The following is an 18,833-nucleotide window of genomic DNA, read 5'->3' on the forward strand; positions in this document are numbered from 1 at the left end:
TTTTATGATAAGCTTACTTTCACAACTGTACTATGTCCATTATATTCATCATTGTGGCAGTAGCCTTAGGTATATGGGTAGATTACCCTAACTTTCTAAAACTGCGGTGGTGGTGCTGCGGTAGTGTTGTCGCCTCATAGCAAGATGTTGTCCCATTCGATTCTCAGCTAGAGCGTCTTCTGTGTGGAGGCATACATGAATGGGGTGTGCCTTTGTTGAAGGTTGTGCGTCAGGGTTGGCAACCCGGTACATAAAAATCCACTACCAATCATTAGCGGACAGGAGTTCCGCTGTGGCGACCCCTAACCAGGAAAAGCGGAAAGACACAAACAAACAAACAAACAAACCCTAACTTTCTACATTTGAGAGGTGGAAGGGGAAGGGTCCAAAAACCCCTGTACAACAGTTTGAGTAAATCCTGTTCTAGATTTAGGGAAGGAATCAAGCCAGTAATGCCTTGTAAATGTGTATGTTTGCATAGAGGACTAAGTTGCTGCTTCTAGAATGTTCCTACAATCCAGCCCTTTCCAAAAAGCCATAGATGAAGCCAAGGCCTTGGCAGAGTGGGCCTTGACCCTGTCAATTATATTTTTTGTAGTGAATATAACAAAAGATAATATCCTGAGGCAACCATTTGGAAATAGTCTGTTTTAGCAGAAGTTGCCCATTCTTCTTACATTCAGAAGAAATGAAGAGTTGATCTAAAGATCTGAAATATTTAGTTCTGTCAAGATAGCACTTGAGTTGTCTGTGGACAACCAAGGTATGGAGTATTCTTTCTTCTGCATTTTTAGTTTTAGGAAAGAAAACAAAATTATGGATAGTTTGGCATAAAGTAAACTCATATATCACTTTAGACATAAAGGAAGGATTAGATCTTAAAGAAACCCTGTATCTGTGGAAAATTAAATAGAGTTGACTCACTATAAGAGTTTGTAACTCAGATACTCTTCTTGCAGAAGTCAGAACAATCAGTAAAACAGTTTTCCATATCAAATGGAGCAAGTACTAACTTTTCTAACTCAAAATTAAGACCCCCGCGGGTTCAACAGTTTTCTTGGAGGCCTCTTATAAAAACCAAAAACATTTCAGCATGAGAATGCATTGAAACAGGAAAATTAATGGACAGAAATGCTTAAAATGGCTGATAAATGAACCTTGATGGAAGAGTAAGAAAGGCCAAAGGATAGCAAGTATTGTAAAACCAGAGAGCACTTGGCCCTGAATATGTGCTGGTTATGTTGTGGCATCAACTAAAAGAACTTTTCCATTTACTAATTTATGATTTTCTAAAAGCAGACTTTCTTTCCTCCATTAGTACATGCTGCATGTCCTCAGTAAAAAGGATCATAAAGGGAATTAAGACCCTATCATCCAGTTTAATTGAAGTTGATTGGCTTGGGGTGTAACAAACACCCATGTTCTTATGTGAGTAGACCCAGTCTGTGAGGAAGCTTGTGGTAATTATCTGTGGCCATTTCCAAAAAATGGAAGAACCACTGTTGCCGGAGCCAAAAGGGAGTCACCACAATGATCTTGGAGTATTACTTCTAAAAATAGAGAAATACCCTGGATATCAGTGGAAATGGTAGAAATGCATACAGGAACATTCCTGTCCAAGGAAAGGAAAAGGCATTTATCTTCCATGCCTTGCTTGCATGGAGTTGAATCTGGCCAGCTGATTGTTCAGAGAGGAGGCAAATAGGTCTGTCTGAGCAACACTCACAGATAGATCAAATCTTGGAAGCCCTCCTATCTGGTTTCCATTCATGAGAGTCTGTTCTTGTCCTGCTCAGCTTGTCTGCCACACAGTTTTACTCTGACGGAATGTATGATGTCTGTAGAGAAGAGATTGTGCTGTTAAGCTGTATTTCATGCGAACATGACTAGTCTGTTTACAAGATATTTCCTGGCTCCTTCTTGCTTGTTGATATATCACATGACTGTGGTGTTGTCTGTAACAACTTAAAGATGTCCAGGGGACCAATGGTGATTCAGAGATTTGAGTGCCTTGACCAAAACAAACATCTCTTTTATATTTATGTTCTTGCATCTGTCATTGGTGTCTCACACAGCTTGCACTTTAATCCCTCCTGAAACTGATCCCTAAGCAAATTCTGAGGTGCCTGTGGTGACTAACTGCTTTGGACCAAGGAGGGACAGAGATGGGGAGACCTGGATTTAGGGAAATTTGTGTCTCCACCAAGTGATTTATCTTCTGACAAACTCCCAGCATTGGGATTTGAAAATACAAAGGATGTTGGTGCTGGGACTCAAAAGACTTCTGATACCTTTGTATCTTTCACATGTGGACTCTTGCCAGGAGTATCATGATGGCCAGAAATGCCATGAAATCCAGAATCCTGAGGTATTCCCTCCCAGTGACTTAAGTCAGACAGGGAAATCTTAGAAAATACATCTAAATATAGATTTGTTTCCCTGTGGAAAAAAATCTCTTTGAACTGATGTGTTTAGCTGACACCTCAGGAACACAGTCCTGTGAGAAGGAGTCAAAAAAGATTTTTGAATGTTCTCTTGGAATCCCAGCTTGTGTAAGATATCTTTCATCCAAGTGTGACATTTCTGACACTTTTAAAAAGATTTTGTAAAGATAACCAAGTCATCTAAATATGGAAAAATGTGGATACCCTCTAGCCTGCAATGACTTATAACTAGAGATAGACATTTTGTGAACACTCTTGATGCAGAGGATAGTCCAAAGGGTAAGGCAGAGAGCTGATAATGTGATACAGACATGCAAAACCTGAAGAAACACCTGAAGTCTAGAGGAGTAGGGATGTGATGATAAGTATCTTTTAAATATAGTGTTACCAAGAAACTTAAATGAGGAAGAAGAGTTAACAGGTTGTGAAGTGACATCATTTTGAACTTGGATATTTTAAACAGATTTGGGAAAGAAAGATCCAGAACTGGTCTCCAAGCATTTTCTTTCGTTGGCACTAAAAACTCATCGAATAAAAACATTTTCCAACCTGAGATGGAGGAATTGTTTTTATCACTCTCTGGGACATCATGTGTGAAGGATGGGGGGAATTAAAGAGTCTAGTCTGGTGGATGAGGAATTATCAGCTGACAGATGGGGATTTCCTCCACTTCCATCTGTAACCTTGATGAATGATCTTTAAAACTAATTTTTCTAAAACTATCTGTTGCCAAATTGAAAAGTGGAGATTCAGACTTTCTCGAATGGCAAAGGGATTGTCTGGGTGGGTGGTTCGGGGAATAGTCATTCTGAATTGCTGGACTGTACTTGTTTTCTTGGGGGTGAAGTCCTGAATTATTTTTGTAGCTCCCTTCCATTTCTTCTTAAAGGTCTGTTTACCTGCATTTTGTTGAGACATAATTTTATTTTATTTTTTATTTTTTGCGCCAAAATTGGATGAGGGGTTAGGAAATCCCTTAGAATATTTGGAACAGGAATGCTGAAATTCTTAGAGACTCCCTGAATCAACTTACCTCTTTTGTCATACTTTTCGATAACCTCTGCAGCAGAAGGACCAAAAATTAAATTTCTATCCAAAGGAGAATTTAAATTTTAAGGAAAATTTAAAATATCATTTTCACATCATCTGGGAGGTTCTGCGAGAGCAGCCAGGGAAATATCTTCAAAACAGTACCAGTGGCACACACACACACACACACACACACACACACACACACACACACACACACACACACACACACACACACACAGTTTAAAAATAGAGTAAACTAGAAGAAACTAAATTATTTAAAGCAGATTTTCATCACAAGTGGACAAAACATTCTTCATACTTTCGCAATTATTCAGAATAAAGTTTAACATATGAGCTTGACAATTCAAAATTCTAAAAATAGAAGTTGCATAACCATACGGTTTTCCCATACTTATCAATAATCTTCCCATCCTTGTCAGAAAGAGAAGTATTGGAATTAACCAAATATTTTGCAGCAGTAGGATAAACTAAAGCTATAGCTGCTGGGTCAGGTTTGGAGAGAGTGTATAAAAACTTAAAAGACTGAGAAACTTTATACATTATATTTGACCTTTTAATGTCACCAGGCTGATTATCAGGAAAACTGCAGGCAGTGAAACACACATCCTCCAGAGCTGACAGAACAAGGGGATTGGTGAAAGTTCTGGGACTTCCTTTTGTAACAGCTCATAGTATTTTCCGAGGGACTGTGAAACCTTTGTATTCTCCCACTGAAAGCAATGGAAAATAGTGTCAGTGAAAGAGAAACCCTCACAGGGACAATTAGAAACTGAGCTGTCTTCTGAGTATAAGTCAGACGAGAAAACCCTGTATTTGCCTCTTCATCTTCCTGTCCAGATTCAAAATCTTGAATCTCTTAAGGAAAAGAGGTATTCCTTTTTCTTTTACCAGAAACCACTTTATAAGTAGGATCAATAGCCTGAATGAAACTATTTCTGTCTAAGAAAATATGAGGAGGAGTAGATACATTTAGTTTTCTGTTTCTTTTTAACAGGAAAAATTGCTTCAACAGTATTATTAATGGCAGCAGCAGCTTCCTCAGGGATGGGCATGACATTCTGTCCAAACACGGAAGTCTTCCTTGTTCCCTCTCCCAGGACTGACAAGTGTGGCTCTCCCTTGTCCACTGAGTGTGAATAACCCCTGGTCCATAGAGGCTGTAGGTGCTATACCAGAGGTATCCAAGGTAAAAGATGAATGGCCCAAGGGACAAGCAATGGCCACAACTGAGTTACTTACCTGTGGCTGAAGCAAATTGTTAGCCTGTTGTGGTGGCAAAGGCTGTTTAGTTAACTTTTTTTTTTCTGTCTGGAAGAAGGACTAATTGTGGGACTGGTAGTTTGTTCTATTGTCAAGCCAAAAATGGTGCCTCTTTCTTGTGGAAAACAAATCCTGTAAACCCATAAAATCTTTAAAAGTCACATTTTCTCACTCAAAAGCACAGTAAAAAACACATTATACCACTTTGTTAGCCCCCCAAAAGTAAAATAAACACAATTTTTCTACAGGAAAAAAAATGTTTTTTGGTTACTTTAAACAACTTTCAAACTGAAAGGAAAAAAGTGCACTCCCATTTAAAAGTACAGTTAAGTCCTGTCCTGTGACAGTCTTTTAAAACACAAACTTCTAGCTTAAAAATAACTTTCCTAAAGAGGAAAGTACAATAAAACAAAATTTTTTTAAATGTAGAAGCTTTTCTAAAGAAACTTACCGGCTCAACAAACAAACAGTACTAATCGACCATGGATCCTCAAAAGCCTACAGATCAGCACTCTCACCTATGGCAGGAAAGCTTTCAAGAGCTTGGCACCCAAATCTGTCTTTTTAGTTAGCTCAGCTCAAGCTGACTGGCAGTTTGAACATGTGGAAGGTGCCCTGAAGCTTTGGAAGCCGTCCTTGCACAATATAACCCATATAGCTAAGGCTACTGTAGTAGTGATAAACATGATGAACATAGATAAATCCTTGTTCCTCCCTCCCCAGTCTTGTGACACCTCTATGAAAATGTAAGATTTGTATACTGTGATGCAAAAGTAAACATGAAGCACATAGTGATATAATCTACCAATATACATCATTAGCAAATGACTATGTTAACTGCCTTCTAAAACTCTTAGCAGTGTAGGCGAAACATCCAAACGGTCAGTTGCCAGCAGTGACAGTCCATTAAAACACAAACTCCTAGCTTAAACATAACTTTCCTAAAAAGGAAAGTACAATAAAACAATTTTTTTTTAATGCAGAACTGTTTTCTCCGAAGGGAACTTATCCGCCCAGTAAATGAACTTCATATACCGATCATTGATCCTGAAAAGCCTACACAAGTGTGCTGTTTTCAATGGTAGAGAAGCTCTTAAGGACTGGCACCCAAACCTGTCTTTTTAGCTATCTCAGCTCAAGCTGACTGACAGTTTGGGCCTGTGAAAAGTGCTCTGAAGCTTTGGAAGCCAGCTGGCTGTTACGTCCTCCCAGGATATAACTCACATAGCTAAGGTTATTGTAGTAGTGATCAATGTAATGAACGTACATAAATCCTTCTTCCTCCTTCCCCATTCTTGTGACACCCCCATGATATGCAATGTAATCTACCAACATACATCATTAGCAAATTACTATGTTAACTGTCTACTAAAACACTCAACAATCTAGGAGAAACATACAAGTCAGTTGCCAGTAGTATACTATATAAAATAAGACTGGAGTCTGCTGTGTATATTGCCTGACCTTTTAGCTCAGGCATCCACCCATTTCAGTTTGTTGACTGCCACTCAGTTCTCTTTTGCTTCTGTTTTCCAGTCCAACACACTTGAAGTTCCAGATCTTTTTCAGTGCCTTAGGAGAAGAATCACACTAGAAAACTAACTAATCAAAAAAGCCCTCACACCATATTTTGTCTTGCTAGCAATAAAAAGCCACATTATATATTCTTCCATAATAGAATTGTTAAAAAGAAACACACACGCACACACACACACACACACACACACACACACACACACACACACACACACACACACACACACACACACACACACACACACACACACACACACACACACACACACACACTACAGGTACAGCTCCTGCATCAGCTACAAAAATATTTATTTTTGGGCAAAACTACATATAGCATGTGACTTAGGTTAGCAGACCTGTTACCAGCCTTGTTACATCGACTGAATACGTTGTGAATACCTTATTAATAAAGACAGGTGTAATATTAGAATTATGATACATCTTCAAACGAACATGTTTTAGCCTTGTTGAAGGAGTTTGTTCTTATGTTTCAACCTGTTTCTCTACTATATGAGAATTGTTAGGAGAAAACTTGCTCCAAGTAATCAAATCTGGATGTTCCAAATGGATACCATCTGAGTTTTCCACTGAAAAGAGGCCACTGGCCTAGTGGGACTAACCCAATCAACAAACCATAAATAAATTAATAAAAGACAGGGCTGAAAACTCATTATCATAAATGTTTTCCAGATTTGCACATGGCCACATCACTGTTATAGCTTTCTATATATACTCAGATACTAAATTGGACTGTGAGGGTGAGTCATATCCTCATGTATGTTACATCCAAACTTGTAGACTAATCTACCTGAAACCAAGCCAAACCAATCCTTAGTCACTTTTGAAAAGAACCACCACCCAGAAGCTGGCCATGAAATACCAGTTCCACCAGCTGGCCTTCACTAAATCAGATTGTTGCCAAAACTGCTTTGACCTCTAGAGGCATCTTGAAATGTGGCTGCCCAAGATTTTATTTATTTATTTATTCACATTTCTTTACTGGAAAAGTCCAGCTGGGACAAAAAATACTCATTTTCAGCAGGGGTATGCAGAGGTATGCAAGAGTTGAGAAATACTTTATGTCTATAGAGTTTTGAGAGTAAAGAGCAAGAGCTTGGTTTTCTTAGGGTTAAGGAGAAGATGGGCATTGGAGAGCCTAGTCTCAACAGAAGGGAAAGTTTCTTCTGTTATAGGTTGAAGATGAAGGAGAGAGTTAGAAGAGAAGATGATAGCAGAATCATCTGCATATTTAATTAGTGAACCCTGACAGGAAGAGTTGTGAAGATTATTGATGAAAATATTATAGAGAAGGGGGACAATGATGGAGCCTTGGGGAACACCAGTGTTATTGGTTAACTACACTGACAGTGAGCCTTGCCATGTAAGTAGTTGTTGCCTATTACATGGGTAACCAGTGATTCATGCATGTGTGGGAGATGAGAGGTCAAGAATGGATAACTGATGCAAGAGTATGGGACAAGAAACAGTGTCAAAGATTTGGATAGATGAAGGAAAAGTGAAGAGACCAGTTTGTCACAATCCCTGGCTTTGACAGTATCCATGAAGGATAAGTCAGTAGTTGTTCTATGGCCAGGTTGGAAATTGTGTTGTGTGGATGTTAGTAGCTGATTTTGAAGGAGAGGGTTAAGGCGCTGTTTATATACAAATTTTTCAAGATGTTTAGATGGAGGGGACAGAATGGCTATGGGACTAAAGTTGGTTAAGTCAATAGTGGGATAACGTGACCTTTTCCATAAAATTGGACTATACAATTCTTGAATGGATCTAGTTCTAAGAATTTATAGGAAATTGCTTCATCAGACCATATGTTGTTATGTGGTCTGATTAAGCAATTTTTAATTGTAAAAGTGCTCACTGTTTTATCAAGTTCATTTTTTATTTAACGAATGCAGTTGATTTTATTTTGATTAGTATTTTCATTTAATGTTTTGAGCTTCTACAGAGACCTATTCCTGCCATGTTTCTGTGTGGATTCTTTTTCCTATCCATTTATTGTATTGCTCCACACAGTTTATTACCAGTGGTATTTTATCTGCTACGTTCTAGTTATAAGAATACTGATAGGATAGACTATGACCTATGTGACCTCTGCTGCAAGCCTAAGATATTCAGTTGGAAGATCATCAGCAGAGATAGAACAGGGTTTTAGCTTGAGAAGGAGTTTTTTAATAAAGGTACTAGGGACTGGCTGGAGGGAAAAGAGAGGAGAGTAGTTTGAGATAGTGTGATTAGACAAAGATGGGGTAGAGGAAGAATGAAAGTCATTGTGGAGCATGGAGGAAAGGCTGTATTAGGAGAAGAGGATGAGGAATGTTTAGGGGAATATAAAGGTGACTTTGCATAGTTTGTAGTTTAGTTAGCAATAATGTCAATAAACTGTGTAATGAACATGCTAGCAATTTGGTGGGGAGGGTCATTTCTTGGAAGGGGCTGGAGTGTTTTGGGGATCCTAGCTTAAGAAGTGAGCTAACAGATTACCAGAAGCTTTTGGGATTATGTTTGTAATTAGTTTGAAGGATTGTATAGAATTTCTTTCTGCCATTCAATATTTGCTTTTAACCTGTTTTCTAGATTGTCTATAGAGTTGTAGCTTATTGTTGGTTTTAAGCTTTAGCCATTCTCTCAGTAAGTCATGAGTTGTCTACTTAGTTCTGACAGCCATGGAGCGTGATTAGTTTTTTTTTTAATGTGGACCACTGCTAGATTATTAAGGGTATATTTAAGAATGTATCAAGTGGGCTACTGCATCATCTAAGGGAAGGGTTTTTAGTAAGGACCAGTTGTTTGCCCCTTAAGGTATCAATGAATACCTGTTGGTCAAAGAGAGAGATTACAGACTGTTTTATAGATATGTTCTCTAGTTGCATGGGATGTAGTTCTTTACATATAGGCTGACAGGTGGTAATTTATGGGTATCTGGTCATGTGGCAGCTTTTCTAAACTTCCTTGGGTTGGATACCAGAATCCAATTCAAAATGCAGCCTTGATTTTTAGATTTATTATATGTTGTAGTAGTTAAGTGAAACCAAATAAGTTAATACTATGGTTAGGAAAGTCTGAAGTTAAGTTCTGCCACTTTATAATTAGGCTGCCTAGTATTATAATTCCATTAGTGATTTATTGGCTAGCCAAGATAATATGTCTGCAAGTATATAAGTATTGTTACTAGGGAGGATATAAATTACAATGATGCACAGACTTACTGGTTTTGTTTATTTTTAGGAAGTTGATAAGAATGTCTGTGTTAGCAAATGTAGGTAGGATATTGGAGTATGGGTTAACACTATAGGCATTAGGGTAGAGTAAGGCTATACCACCATGTAGTCTGTCTGCTCTGTTAATATTAAATTTGGGAGGAAAGAACTCAGTGGGCAGGATTCACGATGGCTTGCATGGAGTCTAAGAGTTGTGTAAGACTCCATGCAGCCATCGCGATCCAGGAACAGCCCAAAATCCTGTGTAAGAGACCAGCTAAAACGACTCTTACACAGGCAGGGCGTGGATATGCTAATCACCCACTTGCAGCCGATAGGCATGCAAATTAGGTAGATTAGTGATCCACAAAGCTGAAACCAACCCGTGTAAGAGTCGTGTTAGGTGCAGAAATGTACTCGGTTGACAACTGAGTACATTACTGCAAATAACACAACAGAGCCATGACAACTCCAAATAAAGTGTGCATATGTTGCAGTCAGCATGCCAATGGCCAAATATGTGGCCATTGGCACGGTAACCCAATGCAAACATGAAATAAAATACTATTTTTTTTCTGCGATTGGTGATGTTTAAACGCAGCGCAGCCCCGCACAAACGGGCTGCGCTAAATAAGACATAAAAATAAAGGTTTGAAACAAACAAATGTGGGTTTTATGTAATGCATGGATTTGCAATGCAGGGACTAGCAGACCAAAAACAACACGGCCACTGTCTAGTGGTTGCTAAGGGGGGAAGCTGAGTGTAAGACATGTAACTAAGCATTAGTAGGCATTCCTATGTAAATGAGTGGTAGGATAGTGAATCACACTGTCACATAGCAAATGAACACATTCCGTGTAGTGTAAGAGTTAGATAAGGGGGAGTAACAGAGTACGAGATAGGTGATATCACAGGGGGGAATGTCAGGAAGAAATCAAGCTCATTGGAGCAAAGTGGTATGTGAAAGATGTCAATCACACAGCATAAAAAGAGGAGTGTCAACAGATAAGCATGGGAAAGTCAAGAAATGGAAGGTGTACACTGTGGCCAACACCAAAGTTTCTGGGTGTGCAAGCATGCACGCGTGTGTGCGCTGGGAGCCGCGAGTAAGACAGAGTGCACACGTGTAAGGCAGAGTAAGCATGTAGGAGCCTGTTTAAAGATCTGTAAACCTGTTTGCGCTGTTGTGCACTCGTTTTAACCCGAATAAGCAGATTCTAGTCCATGTAAGCATGTGTGCGTGCGTGGTAGCCACTGTGAGCGTGTTTTTGCTGGTATGCACGCAGCTCCCCCCTGAGGAAACAGAGAGGAAAAAGGAAGCAGAAGAAATAGTAGGAAACTAGCAGGGAATACTGGTAGAGCTAGCAGGTGAAAACAATTAGAAGCAGGCAATTACACAGGCAGAATACTAGCCCAGCCCAGCACTTTAAACACTGCAAACAGCATTGCAGTATGTTTCTCTCAAGAGAAACTGCAAGACAGGAGTAAGCTAGTAGAAGTGAAAACTGAAAAAGCTGCACTCAGACCAAACATGCTAGGGGCTGCCATAGCTGTTATAAGGAGACATAGGAGACCTGCTGAGGGTGGTGACAAAACAAATGCTACCAGACAACCCACAGTGAGGAGATGGAGAAGAGTGTACAGGCCCAGGGTCACCTACCAGGGGTTACATGAGCTGGAGATAGTGAAGCGCTATAGAGTGGACAGAGACCCTCCTGCAGCAAATTGTTGAGCTGTGCAGGCCATGCATCACACACAGAACCAACAGAGGGGAACCCATCCCAGTGGAAACCAAGGTATGTGTTGGCCTAAGAATACTAGCAACAGGTACCTTCCAGAGACCAACTGGTGATATGATGGGGATATCACAGGCATCAGCCTCCAGGGTACTGCACCAGTTCCTGGATGCCATGTCAGCACATGTCAGTGAGCATGTATATTTCCCCAATGCCTGTGAGGTATTGGCCAGCAATATGCGTCTCTTCCAGCAAATAGCGGAATACCTTGAGGTAGTGGGTGCAATAGACTGCACGCACATATGCATCAAAGCACCAGCCGGTGAGTGGGGTTGGGCCTACATTAACTGCAAGGGCTTCCCTTCCATCAACTGCCAGGTCGTGTGTGATGCCCAGGGCATAATAATGAATGTGTGCGCTGGCTGCCCTGGGAGCTACCATGATTCCCATATTTGGCATTTGACGCAGCTGTACCAGACATTTGTCAATGGGGACATCCCACGTGGTCACCTAGTGGGGGATGCAGGATATGCACTGGAGCCGTGACTGATGACACCCATCAGAAATGCACACACACCTGAACAGGAACGCCATAATGAGGCACACGCACAAACACGTAATGTAATAGAGCATGTGTTTGGGCTGCTCAAGTCATGGTTCCGGTGCCTGGACACATCTGATGGAGCCTTGCAGTGCTCACCAACTACATGTACCCATATTGTCATGGTATGTGCTATGCTACATAATATGATTCTGTGAAAACAGCTGCAGCAGGACCAGCATAGGGCCGGGACAAACAACCCCCCACCATTGCCAAGGCCATCACAGGCAGAGGGTGACTCGGAGGAGGAACAACCTGAGCCTGCCCCAGTAGGCAGAAGGAGGAGTGCCCAGTATGCCCTGGCCTTGGCAAAGAGGCAATGCATAGCACATACACTGGCTCAGTAGGAACCCTGAGAATGATACCCCTCTCTGACTCACTCATATAGTAACAGGGACGCCTAACATGACACAACCTGCTCTCAAACATGTACAGGGAGTGTAGTATGTGCATCTGACAGAGGCAGCTCCGCAGCACCACCTGAGGCATGATTGTCATCTGTTAAGCAATGTAACACCATCTAGTATATGCAAACATGAAGACCCTGCCTAACATCTCAACCTCACCAAGCATGATGCTGGAGGGACAGATCCATAACCCAGAGGCTCCTGACACTCTGGAACAGAATCCCAGTCCATGATAGGCTGAGCTCCACACTCAAACTCAACAAGAGAAATCTGGTGAAGTGCATGGGAGATAGTAGGTGTACACTGGGGGCCATCCCTGTGTCACATCTAGTAAAGTAAACCCTACATGGGCATAATATGCACATTGCAAGGGGTGTCGAAACTCACACACAGTCTGTCTGTGCTCAAACAAGGCCAGGGCAGATAGCCAAGATCAAGTACAATAATTGGCTGAGGTATTGCTGTTAGCAAGGGGGAACACATGGCTGACAGCCTGGGCTGACATGCTGAGCAAGACATGATGCCCCACGTGCGAGGGATGGCATGCACTCAGCACACCTGGCTGTGTGGATACTGGCAAAGGCTGTTGTCACCCCCACCCCACTGTGCCTTGAATAGGTAAGGCTGGAAACACAAACCCACCACCATAGGTAGCACAAGGGATAATAACCTGGACATAATGCTACCCAGTGCCAGAAGTCTAACATGCAAGGTGCATGCAGACCAAACCCACCACAGCACGGAGAATGGTAATATCTGTTCTGTAACAGAAACCTGGGTCAAGGCCCAGAGGAGCACCCTAATACTGCCAGGTTATGCCTCATACCATGCTCTACAGCTCCAAAACATGGAACACATGACAATAGGAGTGTGGCTATCAGTAATTATCAAGGATAACCACACCCCCAGGTTGGTACCACAGCAAGAAGCAGCATGGACTATCCACGGGCAAGTAACACTGGCTCAAACTGTGTACCTGTTTGAAGCCTGCTACAGACCACACACACAAACCCAGGTACCCCATCCAGCCTTCCTGAAGACACTGCAGAGTATGAATGTCTCAACAAATACCAAACAAGTCACACACAAAGTATGACATAGGTGGCAATCCATTATGTATGGAAGAAGTAATCAGGGACCTAGGGACACAAGTGGACAGTAACCTGTCATGTGATACTCACATTGCCAAGGTGGCCAGGAAGACCTGCTATATTGCCCACCTTAATATGAAATGATGCACATGTAGAGCAAGAGAGGTCACTGTGCCCCCATACTCTTCCCTTATCAGGCCCATATGTGACAACAATTCCCCAGTTCGGATGTACCTTACCTTACACCTGCAGCAGTTAGAAAGACCCCAGATGTACCTCACCAACAGGATAAAGGGTCCAAACATTGGACATCTGCAGCCTGGCTGAAGAAACCACAGCCCAATTCAGAAGCATACTGCCCAGTCAGAGGTGATGTATGCCTGATGTACAAGACCATGTCCAATCCAGAATGAATGGACATGTTCCACTGCAGAAACCCCAAATCCAGCAGAGACACCACAGTGAGATATCTGAACCTCCACACATAGATAAATAGGATGTGCTGGAGGGACAGATCCATAACCCAGAGGCTCCTGACACTCTGGAACAGAATCCCTGTCCATGATAGGCTGAGCTCCACACTCAAACTCAACAAGAGAAATCTGGTGAAATGCATGGGAGATAGCAGGTGTACACTGGGGGCCATCCCTGTGTCACATCTAGTAAAGTAAATCCTACATGGGCATAATATGCACATTGCAAGGGGTGTCGAAACTCACACACAGTCTGTCTGTGCTCAGACAAGGCCAGGGCAGATAGCCTAGTATGAGCCTATGAACCTATGATGATACAAATTGTGCAGGACACAAAGGATTATCACACAGCTGTCCTACCTGATGGTAGGAACCATGGTGATAATCCACAGATATGCTCTGCAGCACTCTAATATCACAAACAATACACCAAACCCACACACATTGCCAACTTCCTACCTAACAGATTCCTTGCAAACTCCCCACCAGCACCTAACTGCCAAATATCTATCCCAGGAGAGTGCTGCCCCCCTGACATTGCAGATGCTGAGGTAACAGCCAGCATCCACAAAGCACAGCACACAGCATCAATGGTACCAGATGGTGTCCTGGGTTGTGTCCAACAAGTACTGTAAGAAGAATGGAACAGCAAATAGCAGTACTGCGCACTATCAGTCCTACCACAGGATATGTACCCAAACAGCAGTGTACAGCAACAGTGATCCCTCACCACAAAGGGGGTGCCTGAATGGATACTGCAAACTATCACCCCTCAACCCGACTATCTAGGTTGGCAAAGTAATGGAGAGGAACGAGATTGGGTACCTACAGACATTGGACCCTACCCAGTGTGGCTGTCATAGGGCAGATCCTGCCCCTTACACATGTCTGACTCATGTGAAATGCGCACCAAGGCCATTGATGTGGGGAATGTGGATCACACAGCCTATCTGGACCTTGCTAAACCCTTCCATACAATACCCTAGTTGGCGGTACAGATAAGCTCACCAGCCTAACTATAAACCCCTATGCAAGTAGATGGGTTGCAAACCAGCTCAAGGACAGAACTGACCTGGTCAGACATGCTGCAGCCATGGCAGACTGCAAACCAGGTACAACTGGCATCCCACAAGGCATGGTCCTGGGACCTCTCTTGTATGCTATATATGTCACATAGGTACAGGCCAACATGGAAGGACTCTGTCTGAACAGGTTTGCAGAGGACTACAAACTGCCCACTATATCTGACCCTCCAGCTGCACAAACAACCTACAAAAGGCACACATAGAAACAGACAAGTGGTGCCACAGCCATGTCAACAAGCTAAATGCAGAATAGTGTATAGTCAAGCCCTGTGGAAACACAGTACATGGCCAGAAATTACCACATAGGTGTTAACCCAGTAAGTACATCAGGAGCAATAAGAGACCTGGGGGCACAAGGTGATAGATATCCTGCATGTGACAACCATGTGTCTGCAGTGGTTACAGAAACATACCATATACCCACCTAATCATGAAGGTAAGCACAGCTTGGTTAGGGTAGGTCAATGTGCCTCTCCAGTCATCCATCAGCAGCCTCACAATTGTGTACAATGGCCCTTCAGGGATGTACCTTAGCAGACACCTGCAGCAACTGGAAAGACCCCACAAATACCCCACCAGGAGGATCGCAGAGCTGTAACAGATGCCATGTGTTGCCTGATTAAAGAAACTGCAGCTCCACACAGTGCCATACCACCTGGCTGGAGGTGAACTGTGCCTGATGTATAGAGCCATGACCAACCTGGTATCAATGGACATTTGGCACCATGTAAACTCTGAATGCTGGTGACCTATGCAGCTGACAGGCCTGAACCCCAGCACAGACATAAACAGGACATGCTGTACCAATTGGTCCATAACCCAGAAGCTCACTCCACTCACGACTAAACTCCCAGTACAGGTTATCCAGGGAGTCCCTCATTGACTGTCATCCAGAGGAATCATGATGACTGGATGGGAGATGGTAGGTGTACCCTGGATATCACCTGTATGTCATGGGTAGACAGAGGCACAGCACACTAACCGTGATATATGTCATGGCAAACACCAGTAAATGTGTGTTGAAGGACAAACACTCTCTGACTAGCATTACAAATGGGCTAGGGCACATAGCCATTGTTTGCCACTGTCCACACAAGTTGTGGAATACATTAACAATGTTGGACAATCATGTACTATGCTGTCCATATCTGAACAAACTGCAACATGGTCATATCTGCACAACTGGCCCTCAACCAGTCTGGTGTGCTCACTATAAATATTACAAGCAGTGATAGGACTGAAACCGATTATACTGTCCACCACAGTGAAAGTACTGCACCAGTACACTATACGACAATACAACTGTTTGGTCAGTAGGAAAGGATGTTGACAACTGTATGCAAACTATCCCATGGCGACCCTGCAGGTACAGCATAATGCCTGTTAGGTTCAGACACAAAGCAGTTGGGCAGTAAGAACACAACCTGATGTCCAACACTCAACTGTACATGTGAAATATAGATGGCATCCACACACAAACACAAATGTGGTGGTCCACAGATCCCAACATAAGGAAAGGTCACACTGGGCATGCTCGCACACTTAGATAAATGAGACGTGTCAGTCAAGAAGCCATACAAACTGCGAACTGGACATGCTCACACACTTAGGCCATGTCACAGTTCAGCAGTTGCACACACATATCTGGCATATGTATGTGTTAACACAGGAACCTCCCACAATACAGACATCTGCCCAGTGCATACAGTGAAGTTACAACAGAGACATAAGTAAAGTACTGGATCCCACTCATATGCAGACATCTTCCACAGTACACAAGTTGTTTATAGAGATAGGGAAGGCTATGGCAATAAAGACCCACAAACAGTATATGAGCAACAGATACTTGCATCTGACAGGTAAACATATGGCTGTAGAGTGCAATACTAGACTGTTGTCCCTAGGGAATACAGAAGGCTATCCACAGTGTATTTGGCATCTGCCTCCACAGTACAGTAGGCCACTGTGCCTGTGCAAAGTTAATGCATAGATATGCTCTCCCCTGTACTGATGGATAGTAACAGATGTACATACCTCTTTATTCATAATGATGTCAGCACACTGTACATATGTCAGGAGGAGCAATTATACCCAGTAATGGGAATAGCACGCTCTGCTACTGTGTCTCTCACAAATGTCATAACATAGTTAGGTAGGGGTTTGAATCCTGCAAGTGCTCAGTGTGTGTGTGAATGTGTGTGGGAGAGTAGTGTGTGCAATTCCATGTGTAAGAGAAATGTCCCTTTTGGCAACTATTACTACACAACACATGCTGCATATTCCACTGTCTAAACACTGATGATGTCAGCACCCTATAAGTACAGCAGGAGAAAGCAATCCTCCCAGTGATGCAAATAGCGCGTTCTGCTACTGCGTCTCTCACAAGTGTCATAGCATAGATAGGTAGGGGTTTGAACCCTGCAAGTGCACAGTGTGTGTGTTGGGGAGTAGTGTGTGCAATTCCATGCGTACAAGAAATGTCCCTTTTGGCAACTATTACTACACAACACATGCTGCATATTCCACTGTCTAAACACTGATGATGTCAGCACCCTGTAAGTACAGCAGGAGAAAGCAATCCTCCCAGTAATGCAAATAGCGTGCTCTGCTACTGCGTCTCTCACAAGTGTCATAATGTAGTTAGGTAGGGGTTTGAATCCTGCAAATACTCAGTGTGTGTGTGCGTAAATGTGTGTGGGGGGGGGAGTAGTGTGTGCAATTCCATGTGTAAGAGAGATGTCCCTTTTGGCAACTATTACTACACAACACATGCTGCATATTCCACTTTCTAAACACTGATGATGTCAGCACCCTATAAGTACAGCAGGAGAAAGCAATCCTCCCAGTAATGCAAATAGCACACTCTGCTACTGCGGCTCTCACAAGTGATCTAACATAGTTAGGTAGGGGTTTGTATCCTACAAACGCCCTGTGTATTTTTGTCACACAGTTTGTCCATGTGTGTGGGGTGTTGTTCCCAATATTGCACGACATACATTATATCAGTAATGTGAATGCACACATGATGTATGTGTGTACCACCTACACATATGTACCTGTGAACTGCAATAGTTCCCATGTCTGAAGCCTGCCTCATGTGAATACATGGAATATGCATCAGACAACTGTATGACTGTGGTGTTCTGTGCAGGGGCTGCATGTGGTATGTGACTGGACAGTGTGGGTTGTAGACGGTGTCATCCCACCAGCGAGGGATACATGACTGGTCTGGAGCATATAGTCCACATGTTGGTGATGAACAGGTGCAGCATGTTGTCACCTCTTGTGGGAGTGGTAACAAGTTGTTCCATAGCAATGCAGGAAATGAATGCTAAGAACCCTTCAGATAGGGTCTTGGAGCTAGAGTAATGCTCACACTCTATGTTTGGGTAGTTGCAGTCCACCCATATAATGGTGTTTGTAGAGAATGTCATATTCCCAGTGTTGTCAGGAAGGCCAAGTGGGTTTCCTGGGTATGGGAGGGTGGTGTGTGCCAGGCTATGAACCTGAAGGCAGTCTAACCCACTGCTAGTTGCACATGGATAGGCTCTGATGCTTTGTGCAGTGCCATTAACCCTGGGGTGTGTGTATCTGAGGTGCCTTTGGATACATCCCCCCTGTTCTGGTTTGGTGCATGTGTAGGGGACGACAATCATGGTATCAGGAATGACCTGGCAGTGATGGTGTGCACCTGCGAGCCTTGTACCAGGAGTCTGTTACTGCATGGATATTGCTGTACCCCATGCTAAGGACAGTTTTCACTGCATGCATCTTGAGGTTTACACTGCTGCTGCGAGCCTTGTACCAGGAGTCTGTTACTGCATGGATATTGCTGTACCCCATGCTAAGGACAGTTTCCACTGCATGCATCTTGAGGTTTACACTGCTGCTGTTGAGTAGCATTTCTATTAGTGTCCTATCCTGTGTGATA

This window comes from Protopterus annectens, chromosome 3.part0, assembly GCF_019279795.1.
Source record: "Protopterus annectens isolate FY-2018-M chromosome 3.part0, PAN1.0, whole genome shotgun sequence".
Taxonomy (NCBI): Eukaryota; Metazoa; Chordata; order Ceratodontiformes; family Protopteridae; genus Protopterus; species Protopterus annectens.